This window comes from Schistocerca nitens, chromosome 5 (assembly GCF_023898315.1).
Source record: "Schistocerca nitens isolate TAMUIC-IGC-003100 chromosome 5, iqSchNite1.1, whole genome shotgun sequence".
Taxonomy (NCBI): domain Eukaryota; kingdom Metazoa; phylum Arthropoda; class Insecta; order Orthoptera; family Acrididae; genus Schistocerca; species Schistocerca nitens.
The window spans coordinates 851068262-851085605 of NC_064618.1; positions in this window are offsets into that span (position 1 = coordinate 851068262).

A 17344-nucleotide genomic window follows, 5' to 3' on the forward strand; every position below is an offset into this window, starting at 1 on the left:
TTAACAGCTTATAGGTGTACAACAGATCAATTTTCTTTCATCATTGTAACTGTTACTACAGAAGATCACGTAATACATCGTAACACCGTGCATTGAGTTAACCAGTCAAGCAACTACCACCTACGAAAAACAGAAGGCACGGACACAACAAGAATAAAAGGCCAGGAAAGAGGATGTGGAGAGATGAGAAAGAAGAGATAGAAAGTGCAGAAAAAGTTCATTCCTTTAGTTCCGGAATATGGCATGCCGCACAGAGTCTTTTTACTTTCGGCAACACAAGTGCTAATCTTGTAATTACGACTGTGTATGCGCTTGCGGTCTAATTTCCCTAGTACCTGTAGTAAAGTATGGACATTACCGCGGTCACCGGAATCCAGTGTTTTGTCGCTTTTCTTACGAGGCCTAAACGCTGATTTCACGTCCGTGCCTGGTCTTGCAATAAAAACAAACTCCCATCAAGGTAAAAATATTTAGTGCTCCAACGATATCTGAAACCTTGCCGATGGGGTATGATGGCACAGGGGCCTGCAGAGCCTTTAAGGTGTACACGTCTGTGGAACAAGAAGGAGGAAGTTATTTTTGTCAGAAATTATGCTTATAGGAAGGATGAAAGAAAATAGGATGGAGCATGAGACGAAAACGAAGTGGAAGAAAATGCCGTGAACGGCTGGGAGACTCTGACGTTGCGAAACACATTGCGCAAGCTGTACATCCCTGGAGATTAATCGAAAGCTCTCGAAAACTACCTTAAAAACTTTTTAACTATCCAACCAAAAAACATGTGAAGTGCTTATCTACGAACAAATACACATTCAAAATACACTGCTGGCCACCGTAAATGCAACACCAAGAAAGACAAGAGGTAGCACAACAAAATTTATTTTCTACACAACATGTTGACCAAGTATCAAATGATTACGTTTACAGACGTCTGTGACATGTGGTTCCTGCCAGAATCAGTAGCCAGAGTAGCCGCCATTGTTGGAGATCACCGGTGCCACACGTCTCGGCATTGAGTCAAAGAGACGTTGGATGTGTTCCTGGGGTACAGCAGCCCAAGCAGATTCCACACGTTACCAAAGATCATCTGGTGTGGCAGCTGGGAATGTAATTTGGGTCACTCGTTGAGCAACCATGGACCACATGTTTTCTATCGGCGGAAGATCCGGAGAGCGAGCCGGCCAGGGAAGCAATTCAATCTGGTTATTGACGAAGAACCTTTGGACAATACGTGCCACGTGTGGTCGCGCATTATCGTGTTGAAATATGGCTGAGGCCGAGCCCTGAAGATAAGGAAGGACAACTGGCTGCAGCACCTCGGATATGTAGCGCCGGCTATTTGAAGTACCGGTAATGCGTACTAGAGGCGTGCGAGAGTAATATCCAATACCGCCCCATACCATAATACCCGGTGCAAGACCAGTGTGGCGGTGCATAATGCAACTGTCCAGCATCCTCTCTCCACGGTGTCTCCACACTCGAATCCGACCATCGTGGTGCTGCAGACAGAAGCGTGCCTCGTCAGTAAAGACAACGTCATTCCATTCTGCCGTCCACATCCGTCTGTCATCACACCATTGGCGACGGAGACGTCTGTGGTTCTGCGTCAATGGTAGACGAAGCAATGGACGTCTTGCGGACAGACCACTCTGCTGTAAACGGCGTCGAATGGTACGCGCAGACACTGGATGATGCGTTACAGACGCAATGTGCTGTGCTATGGTTCGGGATGTCACTGAGCGATCCGTCACTGCCATGCGCACAATTTGCCTATCAGCACGTGCAGTGGTGCACCGAGGTGAATGCGATGGACCACGTCGGTCCGTCGTACCCTCCTGCATCCAACGGTCACATATCCGCATTACAGTTGTTTGGTTTCGTCCAATACGACTAGCGATTTCTCTGTATGATAATCCACAATCTCGGTAAGCCACTATCCTTCCTCTGTCGAACTCGGATACTTGATCAAACGATGTTCGCTGTTGTCTACGAGGCATAACTGATCGTCTTGTGAAACAACCACAAGGTAAACACACGTGCCGAACGTACACTCGTCGAAATCGACAAGCCTTAAATGGCGCTATGAGGTGGCGCCATAGGCGCGCGTGATGTGCGTCTGCGCTGAAATTCTAATCAGTTGCATATCTCATCGCTGCAAACCCATGGTGTAAATTTCACTTGATTCGGATGCTTCCTTCAGGGTGTTGCATTTACGGTGGCCAGCAGTGTACCTCATAGTAATTAGAATCACAAGAATTAAAAGTTGAAATCGTCTTAGGTAAAAACCACGTCCAAAACACAGTCAGTAACGACATAAGATGCAAAATTTTACTGTGTACTACAATTTGCTGATCTCTATGTTTTTCTCTGAAGAAATAGGTGCAAGTGCCATAGTATATATCAACACTCACAGTACAGCCGTCGCGTCGCGATGCGCAGAAGCGATGGTGAGACAGTGGCTTGAGGGTCGTACGGACGCAGTACTCGCGTAGCAGCGGCGACTGGCTGCACGGTGGCGAAAGTAGCGCCCCGGGCGTTGGGGCCAGGACCCTAACGGAGACGGCAGCAGGGGGCTGACCGGCGGCGTTCTTATGTGACGACGCTGACGTTACACGGTACTGATTTTAAATTCGTTGAGATGGACACGCTGTTCAGGCAGCACGTGAGTGGAAGAGTCTCGAAAGGAGAACTAGTTAGCATTGATTCCACGTTCCGCTGTAGCATCGTCTCATCCTCGATGGTACGCTGTGTGGAGGACATCAAGTCTCCCAGGTGATGTCAGCTTTCCACGCCTTGTAGCCGCCACTTGTCATTCAGGTAGCTACTCACTTGGCATCAAGAGGCCGAGCGCATCCGTTCCAGTCCTCACATCAAGACATAATCCCTGACACTGCCGGGTATTGAAGCTCGATCTTTCGATTGACAGCCACACACGCTCACTACTCAGCAACGGAGCCGGACTCACACAACACTGGTACTTTTATAAACTAACCTTTAAAGCTAGAGAGAGAGCACACGAGCTTCCGCAGTGATTTGGGAAGCCATATGGACATTCTCGTGGACTTGGTAGAGTTCTTGAGTGATTGAGCATATATTAAGAAAGAATGACGGACTCATAAAAACAGTTTTAGAAGGCTATGTAGAAGGGAAAAAGAAGCGAGGAAGGAAGAGATTCCAGATACTGGATGACATGATGGATGGTACAACATACAGCAGCCTTAAGAAGGAAGCAATGGATCGCAGAAAATGGAGAGGCAAAGGACCTGCTAATATAGCAGATAACTGATGATGATGGTGATGACTTGAGTGAATTCTCAGATCGTTTAATAAGGCCACGAATGATTTACTTCCCTATTCTTGTTCAGTTTAGGTAGTGCTCCGTGTCTGCGGACTCTATTTTTAGGATACATTCTGCCCAGAGCCTCTGCAAAATTTAACGAGAGTGTAACTAAATTTTTTTTAGGAAATTTATATTTGTGATGTTATCATGAGTCTCAACAAGCGACTGTGGATTGTGACACCGAATCATGCTTACGCCATATCTGACGTGTAGAGCGTACCCCACCTTGCATGCTACACTAACGCCGCCTCAGCTGCAACACGGTGCGTCTCGCTGTTCTGAGGGTGATGAACTTTTGCTGTGAATCTCTTTTATGTAGAAATGAGGACATAGACTGTTTCTTTCAGTGCTACAACCAGTGGATAATAAGTAAGGATATACATATAGTAGACATGCCATTTCTCTGTTAAACGGCAGCCTGAAGACCGTGCCCAACGGGAAAGCTCATAGCAATCAGACTGTTGTGACATCTAAAAGCGGTAAAGAGTTTTTTAGGTCTCAAGTACCCTTATTTTTCGACGGAGTTCTCTTGGATTGGTGCTCTTTGTTCGTTTTTTTCTCCAGTGAATACTTTCCAGTCCTAAATTGCGATTGTGGAAGATGTGCAATATAACACTTGTCAAAACCTATTAATTTGATTAAAAATCCAGAATGATATTTTCGCTCTGCAGCGGAATGTGCGCTGGTATGAAACTTCCTGGGACATTAAAACTGTGGTAGAGCACTTACCCGCGAAAGGTTGGATTAATAATGTTTTTCACCCTCCAATTTCTTTAAACGTGTGAAAATATAGAAATTAGAACGTACCAAATCTCATGAATAGGGTGGATTTTCGGAGTTCTTTCAAACTCTGAATTTTTAACATTGCCAAACCTCGTTTAGGAGAAGATGGATTTTTCTTATCATGTGGTCTCTTTTTTATTCAGGCCATCTCTCGCACAGTGTTGCATACTGTTGGTAGAGAAGAATTCGATATAATTTGTCAGTTGTTGTTTATGCTTTGCAGCGTAGAGGCAATCAACGAGAAAATACCATTTGCTTCTAAGGAAACACGACGGTAAATTTTGTGGCAAAACCGACTTCGTATGTCTTGCTACAGGGCCACCGCTTGTAACCACTGCTTCGATTGATGTTTCGTTTCTGTTGTAAAGTGGTGCATTCACGTCTTATCCACAATACGTAATAGATGTTCCAAATTGATTTAATTCTTTACGAAACAGCCAACTTATAGCTTAGACATTTGTTTTCAAAATTGCTTTTGGTCCGCGATCAACAAATTTGGGGTTCGCTTTTCATAAGCTTTTCCATAATTGATTCTTTCTTTAAAAACTGCAGTTCTCTGTCATGTGATAAGGCTGTGGAAATAGTTATTTCAAATTCCATCAACTGATGGATTATCTAATACTGCAGGGTGTTTCAGATAGTTGCACCGAATTTCACAAGACTTCTACGTGTATGAAGATAGAAACTTGGGGTTACTTTTAACACGTGCATCAGAACGTTGGCACCAGTTGTAAGTTGTTGGTTCATGTGGTTGTCGGCAGAGGTCGCCGTCGTGGAACTTCACCGCTCGTTCACTGCTCAGTTTCCACAGAGTCGAGATGATGATATCGAAGCAACATTTGTCAACAGGAGGGAGCACTATATCACTGTCATCCGCTTGTTGGAATAGCCTATAGCCATGAGCCGACACAGAGATGGGTCGGCAGTTAAGCTGTTTACGAATCTCTGACTGCATGATGGGCCTCCACGGTGACCTGACGTTACGGTTGAAACTTCTTTATTTAAATGTGTGTGTCTGTACTTAAATTGCTGAATGACTGAGAAGGTGAAACTTCTACGTTATTTGATTCGGAAACAGCTGAGTAAAACTGAACGTTCTGAGCCTACTTTCTATTTACTTTTTCTTGTCATGTCAACACTGACCCACAATATTCTAACGCAACGCAATCTGACTGCTCAAAAAAATTACAACCTGACTTCAAATAACTAATTCAAAAGAATGGCCCTGACTAAAAAGAAATCTTAACAATTACCTATACATTTCATTAAGGACTTACCTCACAAAAATCTTCATTACACGAACTACTGCAATACAGCGAGCGTCAATACTGCCAGCTAAATAAAACATTTTAAGTACTAAAGCCACTAACTACTAATAGGCATGTGGTTAGCAAAGGGAACATTTTGTTGCAAACCAAATAAAGTATTTTTACCTTAATAATGTGACATCCAGTTCGAATACAAATATAAATCGTCATTGACATCCAGTACAAAGATATATAATCATGAATAATTTTCAATCTCCAAGTCGGATACTTCCAGATCGTTAGCCTTCGCCAACACTTCAGACCTCTACCCTCCATCAATGCCAACTTCTCACATCTAAACATCCATCACTGCTGGCTGTTCACCTCCAGCTGCTACACAGAGCTGGCAACACAGAAGCAGCCCACTTAACACGGTGAGCGATTCTGTGGGTTCTTTTTTTGTCGGTTTCTGAGAGGTCCCGTCTATGTGCCCCCCCCGCCCCCCTCCCTCCAACAACAGTAGATGAACTGCGATGCTGCATAACGACAGCAGCGCATGCAGGAAGGGGGGAAGATTAGCGTTTAACGTTCCGTCAACATGGAGTTCATTAGAGGCGGACCACACGCTCGGAATATTTCAAGAAAGAGGAGGGTATTTACCTGTTCCCTTTCAAAGGAACCACCACTGCATTTGACTGAAGCGACTTAACAAAATCACGGGAGCCTAAATCAGGAAGGCCAGCTGCCAATTTGAACCGTCGTCCCCGCGAATGCGAGTCCAGTGTGATAAATTCTGCGCGAGCCTGCTCGAAAATAGTGAAGGTAGCAACTCCAGAAACGCTCGCAAGCGTACGGGACGAGTTTCGCTATCGTCTCGTCTGTCGCGCATATAGTGCAGTGCACACTGAACGTTTGTGAAATATAAACGAAAGCTTCGATCGTGAGCGCAATGGAAAATACTTAAAAAAAAGGAACGTTGTGGGCCTAAGCGTAAAAGTCAGCTCACGTTTCTTCCTTCTTTTTTTCTTTCAAGTGGAAGATGTAGTCTTGCGAAATGGGATGAATCATTTTGAAACTTCCTGTATATTGTTCACTTTCTCGTATTCTTATTTGTTGCTGTAATTTTGTGACGCACTTCTCGAGAAGAGAGTTACGTCTGAATCAAATGATTCACTGCTTGGCTGCAAAAAATGATTAAACAAATCGTTTATAATCGTTCACCTCATCAAATTAATTTCCGTTGACGATAAACTGTGCAAAACAAAGTTCGCGTCGAACTCGAGAAGTGACATATCGACCATGCCGGAGGTGTTGCCTGTGAGTTGCAGCCAGGCGCCAGATTGGTCAGTGTAGTTGACTGGGGGCAGCGCTGCCGCGGAACGCGTCGCGTGAGGCCACGGACAGTCCGACGTCGCCCACGGCTGTGTACGCGCCGTTCTGTGGGAACCTGGCGTACACTGAGCTACTGCCACTGACGCTGCTTTTTCTCGCTTCACTGACAATGTGTGCTTCTGTGTTTGCGATTAAATTAATTATCTATATCTACATCATACTCTGCAAGCCACCTAATGGTGTGTGGCGGAGGGTACTTTCGGTACCACTATATGATCCCTCCAACACCATTCCACTCGCGAATAGTGCGTGGGGAGAATGATTGGCGGTAAGCCTCTGTATTGGCTCTAATTTCTCGAATTGTCTCCTCATGGTCAATGCGCGAGATGTATGTGGGGGGAAGCAATATGTTGTCCGACTCCTCCTGAAAACTGCTGTTCCGAAATTTCATTAGTAGATCTCTCCGTGGGGCACAACGTCTCTCTTGTAACGTCTGCCAGTGAAGTTTGTTTAGCGTCTCCGTGACGCTCTCTCGCCACCTAAACGATCACGTGACGAAAGCTGCCGCTCTTCGTTGGATCTTCTCTATCTCCTCTATCAGTTCTATCTGATAGGGATCCGAGATAGAAGAACAACACTGAAGAATCGGGCGAACAAGCGCCTTATAAGCCACTTCTTTCGCGGATCAATTACATTTCCTTAAGATTCTTCCGATAAATCTGAGTCTTTTGTCTGCTTTTCCCACTATCTGTTTTATATGGTCATTACACTTAAGGTCGCTCTGGATAGTTACGCCTAGATATTTTACGGCAGACGTTGTCTCCAGTTGTTTGTCATCAGTAGTGTAGCTGTACAGTAGTGGATTTCTTTTCCTATGTATGCGCAATACGTTACATTTTTTTACGTTCAGCGTCAACTGCCAGAGTCTGCACCATTCATCAATTCTCTGCAGGTCGTTCTGCAAATTCTTACTATCTTCTGTCGTTGCTACTTTAGTTTAAACAACTACATCATCTGCGAATATCCTTAAAGAGCATCCGACGCTTTCTACAAGATCATTTACATATATTGTAAACAGCAACGGCCTTATCACACTTCCCTGTGGTACTCCGGTTATTACCTTTACCTCTGTCGATTTAGTTCCGTTAGGACGACGTGTTGAGTTCTGTCTGCAAGAAAGTCTTGAATCCAATCGCAGGTCTGCTCTGATACTCCGTAAACTCGTATTTTTTTCGTTAAACGGCAATGTGGGATGGTGCCAAATGCCTTACCGAAATCAAGGAACACCGCATGAGCTTGGGCGCCGTTGTCCACTGTCATGGAGGAACAGAGCGAGCTGAGTTTCGCAGGATCTCTGTTAGCGGGCTCCATGTTGATTTTTATAGAGGAGATGTTCATTTTCAAAAAATGTCATAATTCTTGAGCATAAAACAACAGATTGACGTCAACGATATAGGTCTATAATTGCGTGGATCTATCTTACAGCTTTTCTTAAACACAGGAATGACCCGGGTTTTTTTTCCAGTCGTTAGGTACCTTTCGTTGCTCACGCGATCTACGATAATTTACTGCTAGAAGGGGAGCAAGTTCTTTCGCATAATCTTTATAGAATCTTATAGGTATCTCATCTGGTCCTGAAGCCTTTCCACCACTAAGCGATTGTAGCTGCTTTTCAGTTCCGCGATTGGTTATGCCAACATCTGCCATTTCGACGTTCGCACGACATTTGGAAGGAGGGCCAGTGTTACGATCTTCCGCGGTGAAACAGATTCGGAAGACTGAATTCAGTATTTGGGCCTTCTCTCTGCTATCTTCCGCTTGGATGCCGGTGTGGTCGCTGAGAGAATGAATAGATGATTTTGACTCCCTTAGTGATTTTACATACGACCAAAATGTCTCAGGGTTTTTACTCAGGTCGATTGACAACGTCTTACTTTCGAAATCATTGAACGCTTCTCTCATTGTTTCCCTTACGCTCATTTTCGTTTCGTTCAGCTTTTGTTTGTCAGCTAGGGTTTTACTTCTCTTGAATCTGAGATGAAATGCTCTTCTTTTACGTAGCGCTTTTCTAACACAGCTATTAAACTACGGTGGATCTTAAAACCTTACTCGGATTATACTTGTCTAGGGCATATTGAACGATGCCTTTGAATTTTTTCCATTTATTCTCCACATTTTCATCCTCATCACCGAATATCTGATGCTGACTGCTGAGATATTCTGAAATTCGTGTCCTGTCACCCTTGCTGAGCAAATATATCTTTCTTATTAACATTCCTTGTAGGACTCGTCGTCATAGATGCTGTCACAACCTTATGATAACTGAAACCTTCTTCTACGTTAGCTGATTCGATAAATTCAAGACGTTACCCTCACGAGCAGTTTATCTATCTGATCAAGGAAATTTTCGGACAAGATATCCAGAACAATGCCACACGATTCCACGTCTCTGGCACCAGCTTTGATGGCATAACATTCCCAATCTATACCTGGCAAGTTGAAGTCATCCCCTATTACAACGGCATGATAAGGAAAATTACTGATGATATTCTGCAAGCTCTGTCTGAAGCGCTCCACAACTACAGATCCTGACCCAGGTGGCCTATAAAAGCATCCGATCATCATTTTTTACCGTTCTTTGATTATTTCACCCAGATTAATTCACATTCGGAATCCGTGATAACCTCGCTAGATTTTATGGATTTTTTTTTTTTACTGCTATAAACACGCCGCCACCATTGGCGGCTAACCTATCCTTATGATAAACATTCCAGTCTGAACTTAGGACTTCGTTGTCATTAACGTCTGGCTTCAACCAGCTTTCTGTTCCCAATACTATCTGTGCATTATAACCTTCAATAAGCGACACTAATTCTGGGACCTTTCCTTGGATGCTCCTGCAGTTTACTGAAATCATATTAATCTTTTCTATCTGTGATCTGCGAGGACCAAGATTCTTTGAGGTCGCTGTGGTTGATTTAACAGGCAATTCAGCGAGATTTCTTTTTCAGTAGTAAGCTTCGATCATACGAGGTGTGGCTAGAAAAAAACCGGACTAGTACTGGTGAAACAATAAAACGAATGCAATAAGGCTGAAAGTCGCGTGGCCTGTCACGTGACTCTCGCTCCGCCTACTGCTCGAGTTTCATCTGCCTCCTGCACTCAGTCTGCCCGTGGCGTCTGTTTTAAGTAGTTGACGTTTTGTCTGTGCGTCGGAAAATGTTGAGTGTACAGAAAGAACAGCGTGTTAACATCAAATTTTGTTTCAAACTAGGAAAATCTGCAAGTGAAACGTTTGTAATGTTACAACAAGTGTACGGCGATGATTGTTTATCGCGAACACAAGTGTTTGAGTGGTTTAAACGATTTAAAGATGGCCGCGAAGACACCAGTGATGACACTCGCACTGGCAGACCATTGTCAGCAAAAATTGATGCAAACATTGAAAAAATCGGTAAACTTGTTCTACAAGATCGCCGTTTAACAATCAGAGCAGTGTCTGAGTTAACAGGAGTTGACAAGGAAAGTGTTAGGCAGATTCTTCATGAAAGTTTCAACATGAACAAAGTGTGTTCAAAAATGGTTCCAAAGTGTCTCACAATTGAACAGAAGGAACGCCGAAGAATGATTTGTTCTGACATCCTGGAAAACATTGAAAGTGATCCCACCTTCTTACAAAATGTTATTACTTGCGATGAATCGTGGTTTTTTACTTACGATCCCGAAACTAAACGCCAATCGATGCATTGGAAAACTCCTGGTTCTCCACGACAAAAAAAAGCACGAATGTCAAAATCGAAATTCAAGGCAATGATGATTGTTTTTTTTTTTTTTTTTTTTTTGACATCAAAGGGATTGTGCACATTGATCGGGTACCAGAGGGACAAACAGTGAATCAGCATTACTACATTAGCGTCCTGACTACCCTACGTGAGCGAGTACGGAGAAAACGGAACGATTTGTGGAGAAAAAAGTCATGGATCCTTCACCAAGACAATGCCCCAGCTCACAGTGCGTTGTCAGTGAAGACGTTTTTGGCAAAACACAACATTCCCATCTTAGATCATCCACCCTACTCACCTGATTTGGCCCCCTGTGACTTTTTTCTTTTCCCTAAAGTCAAGTCAGCTTTGAAAGGAACTAGATTTGAGACTGTTGAAGCAGTAAAAGAAAAAGCGACGGAAGTAATGTATGGACTTACCGAAAATGATCTGCAGCATTGCTATGAACAGTGGAAAATTCGTATGGAGCGGTGTAGAGACCGAGGAGGAGAGTACATTGAAGGAGATAACATGAAATTGTAAATAATTGTAAATAAATGTTTTTCCAGCATCAGTCCGGTTTTTTTCTAGCCGCACCTCGTATACACCAGTAGACTGAGGCTGACGTCACTTTCTAGGCCTCAACACGTCTACGGCTGTTACCAGGCGGATCCGATCAGCGCACAAGTGTTTCGCAGGTGCTTCGTGAACGCAAGAGGGATTCCCTGGAGGGAAAGACGACGCTCTTTTAGCGAAGCACTACTGCGGAAAATTAGAGAACCGGCATTTGAGGCCAACTGCAGAACTTTCCACTGCCGCCAACGTCCATTTCTCGTGGAGACCACGAAGATAAGATGAGAGATGTCGGGACTAGTACGGAGGCTTGTAGACTGTCATTTTTCCCTCGCTCTATTTGCTAGTGGAACAGGAAAGGAAGTTACTAGTAGTGTTACATGGTATCCTCCGCCGCGTACCGTAAGGCTGTACGGTGGCTTGCGGAGTATGCATGTAGATGTAGATCAGCTTCTACATCTACAGGGCTATTACAAATGATTGAAGCGATTTCATAAATTCACTGTAGCTCCATTCATTGACATATGGTCACGACTCACTACAGATACGTAGAAAAACTCATAAAGTTTTGTTCGGCTGAAGCCATACTTCAGGTTTCTGCCGCCACAGCGCTCGAGAGCGCAGTGAGACAAAATGGCGACAGGAGCCGAGAAAGCGTGTCGTGCTTGAAATGCACTCACGTCAGTGCAACGACACTTCAGGACGAAGTTCAACAAAGATCCACCAACTGCTAACTCTATTCGGTGATGGCATGCGCAGTTTAAAGCTTCTGGATGCCTCTGTAAGGGGAAATCAACGGGTCGGCCTGCAGTGAGCGAAGAAACGGTTGAATGCGTGCGGGCAGGTTTCACGCGTAGCCCTCGGAAGTCGACGAATAAAGCAAGCAGGGAACTAAACGTACCACAGCCGACGGTTTGGAAAATCTTACGGAAAAGGCTAAAGCAGAAGCCTTACCGTTTACAATTGCTACAAGCCCTGACACCCTATGACAAAGTCAAACGCTTTGAATTTTCGGCGCGGTTGCAACAGCTCATGGAAGAGGATGCGTTCAGTGCGAAACTTGTTTTCAGTGATGAAGCAACATTTTTTCTTAATGGTGAAGTGAACAGACACAATGTGCGAATCTGGGCGGTAGAGAATCTTCACGCATTCGTGCAGCAAATCCGCAATTCACCAAATATTACGTGTTTTGTGCAATCTCACGGTTTAATGTTTACGGCCCATTTTTCTTCTGCGAAAAAAAACATTACAGGACACGTGTATCTGGACATGCTGGAAAATTGGCTCATGCCACAACTGGAGACCGACAGCGCCGACTTCATCTTTCAACAGGATGATGCTCCACCTCACTTCCATCATGATGTTCGGCATTTCTTAAACAGGAGATTGGAAAACCGATGGATCGGTCGTGGTGGAGATCATGATCAGCAATTCATGTCATGGCCTCCACGCTCTCCCGACTTAACCCCATGCAATTTCTTTCTGTGGGGTTATGTGAAATATTCAGTGTTTAAACCTCCTCTACGAAGAAACGTGCCAGAACTGCGAGCTCTCATCAACGATGCTTTCGAACTCATTGATGGGGACATGCTGCGCCGAGTGTGGGAGGAACTTGATTATCGGCTTGATGTCTGCCGAATCACTAAAGGGGCACATATCGCACATTTGTGAATGCCTAAAAAAACGTTTTGAGTTTTTGTATGTGTGTGCAAAGCATTGTGAAAATATCTCAAATAATAAAGTTATTGTAGAGCTGTGAAATCGCTTCAATCATTTGTAATAACCCTGTACTTAATTACATCACTACTCTGCAGTTCACATCCAAGTACTTGGCACAAGGTTCACAAACCACTTCGAGACTAGTTCTCGACCGTTCGACTCTGGAATAGCACGTCGGAAAAATGGACATCTTAATCTTTCTGTTAGAGATCTGGTTTCTCTTATTTTATTACGATGGTCATTTCTCACTATGCACGGGGGAGTCTACAAAATATTTTCGCATGCGGAGGAGAAAGGTTGATGACTGGCAAAACAGTTGTGGTATCTTCTTGTGCTTATGACCGTACAGATCGTTTTATAGAGGGAAGTAACTTTAAATTTCACATGTAAATATTGTTATTTTAATCTAATGGCCCTTCTTGAAAACTGCTAACGTTTTTTATATAACTTTTATACGCAGAAAGACATAAATCATTGGCTGAAAGTGATGTTTGTGATGCTAAGTGCGTCTTACAATCTAGAATTTTTCTTGATATGTATTAGCCCACAATTGTTGCTTTTATTTCTTTAGTTTCCCTAAGGATGAGGGGGCACATGCAGCTACGAATACAGGCGATGAAATGAAAAGGTTTCAAGGCAGCTGTGCACACAGTGTTCCAAAAATTATGAGGATAATTGCTTTGACAGAGCCAAGATGGGCAGGAAATTATTCCGCAGTGATGCTATCTATCACATGTCACTTTCCTCAACCATCTTCAAGCAAATAGGAGAAAGCTTCGTAGATCTCCGGGTAACAGTGGGTCAGTAGACAAAATTTAATAGGGAGAAATTTCCTGTAATTCTCGTAAAGCTGAACATTTACATTGCGTACGTGTGTGTGCGTTTGGAGGTCGTGGAAAAAGGCGGGGGGGGGGGGGGGGGGGGGGGATTAAGCAATAGCTGTTCAAATGTAGCATTTCAAATAAAGTCCCATAATATTAGGATAAATATAGAAATTATCTTTTAAATACTTTTAGTGCTCTCGTATAGCAGAAAGGTATTTTTTGTTTTGTTTTTAGTCACTACAAGAGATGTATGTAAATTCCGGAAGAAACCAATAACTCGCTAATCATGGAATACGATTCAGCGGATCGCAAAATCCATTGTGAATTAACAGTCAGAAACTAAATTAGTACGATATGTGAATAATAATAAATTATCACTATAGTTTGCGCTTCTACGAACTAAATTTAACATAATAAATATGGCAAGAAAAACCTTGATAAATATCGGAAAAGAAATCAGGAGATTTCCGGTCGAAGTTTTGCCAATACTCACGTCATGCGATGTCGGAACCGCGCCAACCGTACAGCCCCTCTATTGTAGCTTTGTCTGTTAGTGTCTATGGCGGACGGTAGTGAGTCAGTTCCCCTGTAGAAACTGTTGTCCAGTTTACCCACTGCAACTTAAATTATTTTGGAAGTATCAAGATCTTGAAACCTGTTACATCATTTTGATTATAATTCATGACCTCTAGACAGAAAGCGGTCCACTGACCGAATCCCATTTGCTACATTTACAGCTACTCGACATTCAGTTCTTCAGTCGATACTTTCCAATTTATGGGACTTTCTCCCATAAAAAGTAGTAAAAATCATAAAACATATACAGTTCACTACACGAAATTGTGGTCTAGCCCATTATTTTTTCCACATACTCAGATATTGGTCTTACAAACATTTTTTACGTTTGGCTAGTCACTGCCAAGCGTGTAGCCATTAAATGTCGAAGAAGTTAGCACTAGTGGACTTATCCACTCTAAGCCAGTTCTGTGGGAATTATTTCTGTATATCTGAGTGTATTCTCCGAGGTTTGTGCATCAGCCGGTTGCGCCTTGGCACTGCATTCTGTAGCGTATAATATGACGTCTAACCTTGCCTGTGTGACGCACAATGATGACGTCCCCACGTCTCGACAAAAGCGTCATAGTAGTGACGTGAAGGCCGCCTGTGGTGGCTGCTAGCCAATCTGTCGGCTTCTTCGCGTGACTTCCAGAGCAGACTGCTTCTAGACCCGCCCCCGCCTATCCCGATTTAGGTATTCTGCGGTTTCGCTAAATTGCATGTGGCACATGGCAGGGTGGTTCCTGTAAAAGAGCGCGGTCGACTTCCATCCCAGTCCTTACCCTCGAGGGCGTGGTTGTGATCCACCCGTATTGACGAAACGTTAAAAACTAACATTCCTACCTTCCTTCAGGAGGATTCTTTGCACAGCTATGCGAAGGGTGTAATCTTATTTACGTCTACTGTATGTCCCCATATCATGACAGTAAACGAAACATCACACGCTCTATTCTCAGTATTCTTTCGTAAACATTCGTACTACCGCGCGCGCGCGCGCGCGCGCGCGCGCACACACACACACATACACACACACACACACACACACACACACACATCGAAATAAGTGTCCAAGGAATAGAAAAGCAACTGGAATCACTCAACAGAGGAAAGTCCACTGGACCTGACGGGATACCAATTCGATTCTACACAGAGTACGCGAAAGAACTTGCCCCCCTTCTAACAGCCGTGTACCGCAAGTCTCTAGAGGAACGGAGGGTTCCAAATGATTGGAAAAGAGCACAGGTAGTCCCAGTCTTCAAGAAGGGCCGTCGAGCAGATGCGTAAAACTATAGACATGTATCTCTGACGTCGATCTGTTGTAGAATTTTAGAACATGTTTCTTGCTCGAGTATCATGTCGTTTTTGGAAACCCAGAATCTACTATGTAGGAATCAACATGGATTCCGGAAAAAGCGATCGTGTGAGACCCAACTCGCTTTATTTGTTCATGAGACCCAGAAAATATTAGATACAGGCTCCCAGGTAGATGCTATTTTTCTTGACTTCCGGAAGGCGTTCGATACAGTTCTGCACTGTCGCCTGATAAACAAAGTAAGAGCCTACGCAATATGAGACCAGCTGTGTGGCTGGATTGAAGAGTTTTTAGCAAACAGAACACAGCATGTTGTTATCAATGGAGAGACGTCTACAGACGTTAAAGTAACCTCTGGCGTGCCACAAGGGAGTGTTATGGGACCATTGCTTTTCACAATATATATAAATGACCTAGTAGATAGTGTCGGAAGTTCCATGCGGCTTTTCGCGGATGATGCTGTAGTATACAGAGAAGTTGCAGCATTAGAAAATTGTAGCGAAATGCAGGAAGATCTGCAGCGGATAGGCACTTGGTGCAGGGAGTGGCAACTGTCCCTTAACATAGACAAATGTAATGTATTGCGAATACATAGAAAGAAGGATCCTTTATTGTATGATTATATGATAGCGGAACAAACACTGGTAGCAGTTACTTCTGTAAAATATCTGGGAGCATGCGTGCGGAACGATTTGAAGTGGAATGATCATATAAAATTAATTGTTGGTAAGGCGGGTACCAGGTTGAGATTCATTGGGAGAGTGCTTAGAAAATGTAGTGCATCAACAAAGGAGGTGGCTTACAAAACACTCGTTCGACCTATACTTGAGTATTGCTCATCAGTGTGGGATCCGTACCAGATCGGGTTGACGGAGGAGGTAGAGAAGATCCAAAGAAGGGCGGCGCGTTTCGTCACAGGGTTATTTGGTAAGCGTGATACCGTTACGGAGATGTTTAGCAAACTCAAGTGGCAGACCCTGCAAGAGAGGCGCTCTGCATCGCGGTGTAGCTTGCTCGCCAGGTTTCGAGAGGGTGCGTTTCTGGATGAGGTATCGAATATATTGCTTCCCCCTACTTATACCTCCCGAGGAGATCACGAATGTAAAATTAGAGAGATTAGAGCGCGCACGGAGGCCTTCAGACAGTCGTTCTTCCCGCGAACCATACGCGACTGGAACAGGAAAGGGAGGTAATGACAGTGGCACGTAAAGTGCCCTCCGCCACACACCGTTGGGTGGCTTGCGGAGTATAAATGTAGATGTAATGTTATAACCTCGTTACGAAAAAAATATTGGTCCCACCAGGAATACATTAGTTCTTGTGGTATGTTTTATCGGTTAACACGAATTTCGGTTAAGGCGAATTACGAACTCTGTTTCATTTCCTAGCGTAATTAAATTTCAGTGTAACACAAACTTCCGACCTTAGAGTATTCTAAAGCGTATTTTTTTCCGAAATGAATGTAGGAAATGTAGCTACAAAGCTAATTATACTTATTATTGACTCGTTTTTAACGTATTATAGGTCGGTAGCCGCGATTATCACCTCAACAATGAGCATATGCTGTACGTTGTAAGACTTTCAGTAACGTGTGCAGCAGCATTTGGCAACGTACTCAGTGCCAGATTTGATCGGTGTTCTGTTAGTCGTAGCCGTATAGAGTTGGAATACTGAATAAAAACTACAGTTACAACCGGTACCGTAACACGCGAAAATGGCAAAGAGGAAACAGACAGCTCTAAATGGACAGTTAAAGCTTAAGATTCTAGATGAAGTGGACAGTGGTACCAAGAGAGCAGCAATTGCGGAGCAGTTTGTAATACCTAAATCTACTTTATCTACGATTATTAAGAATCGAGAAAAAATTTATTAATGCTGCGGCATCAGGTTTTGGA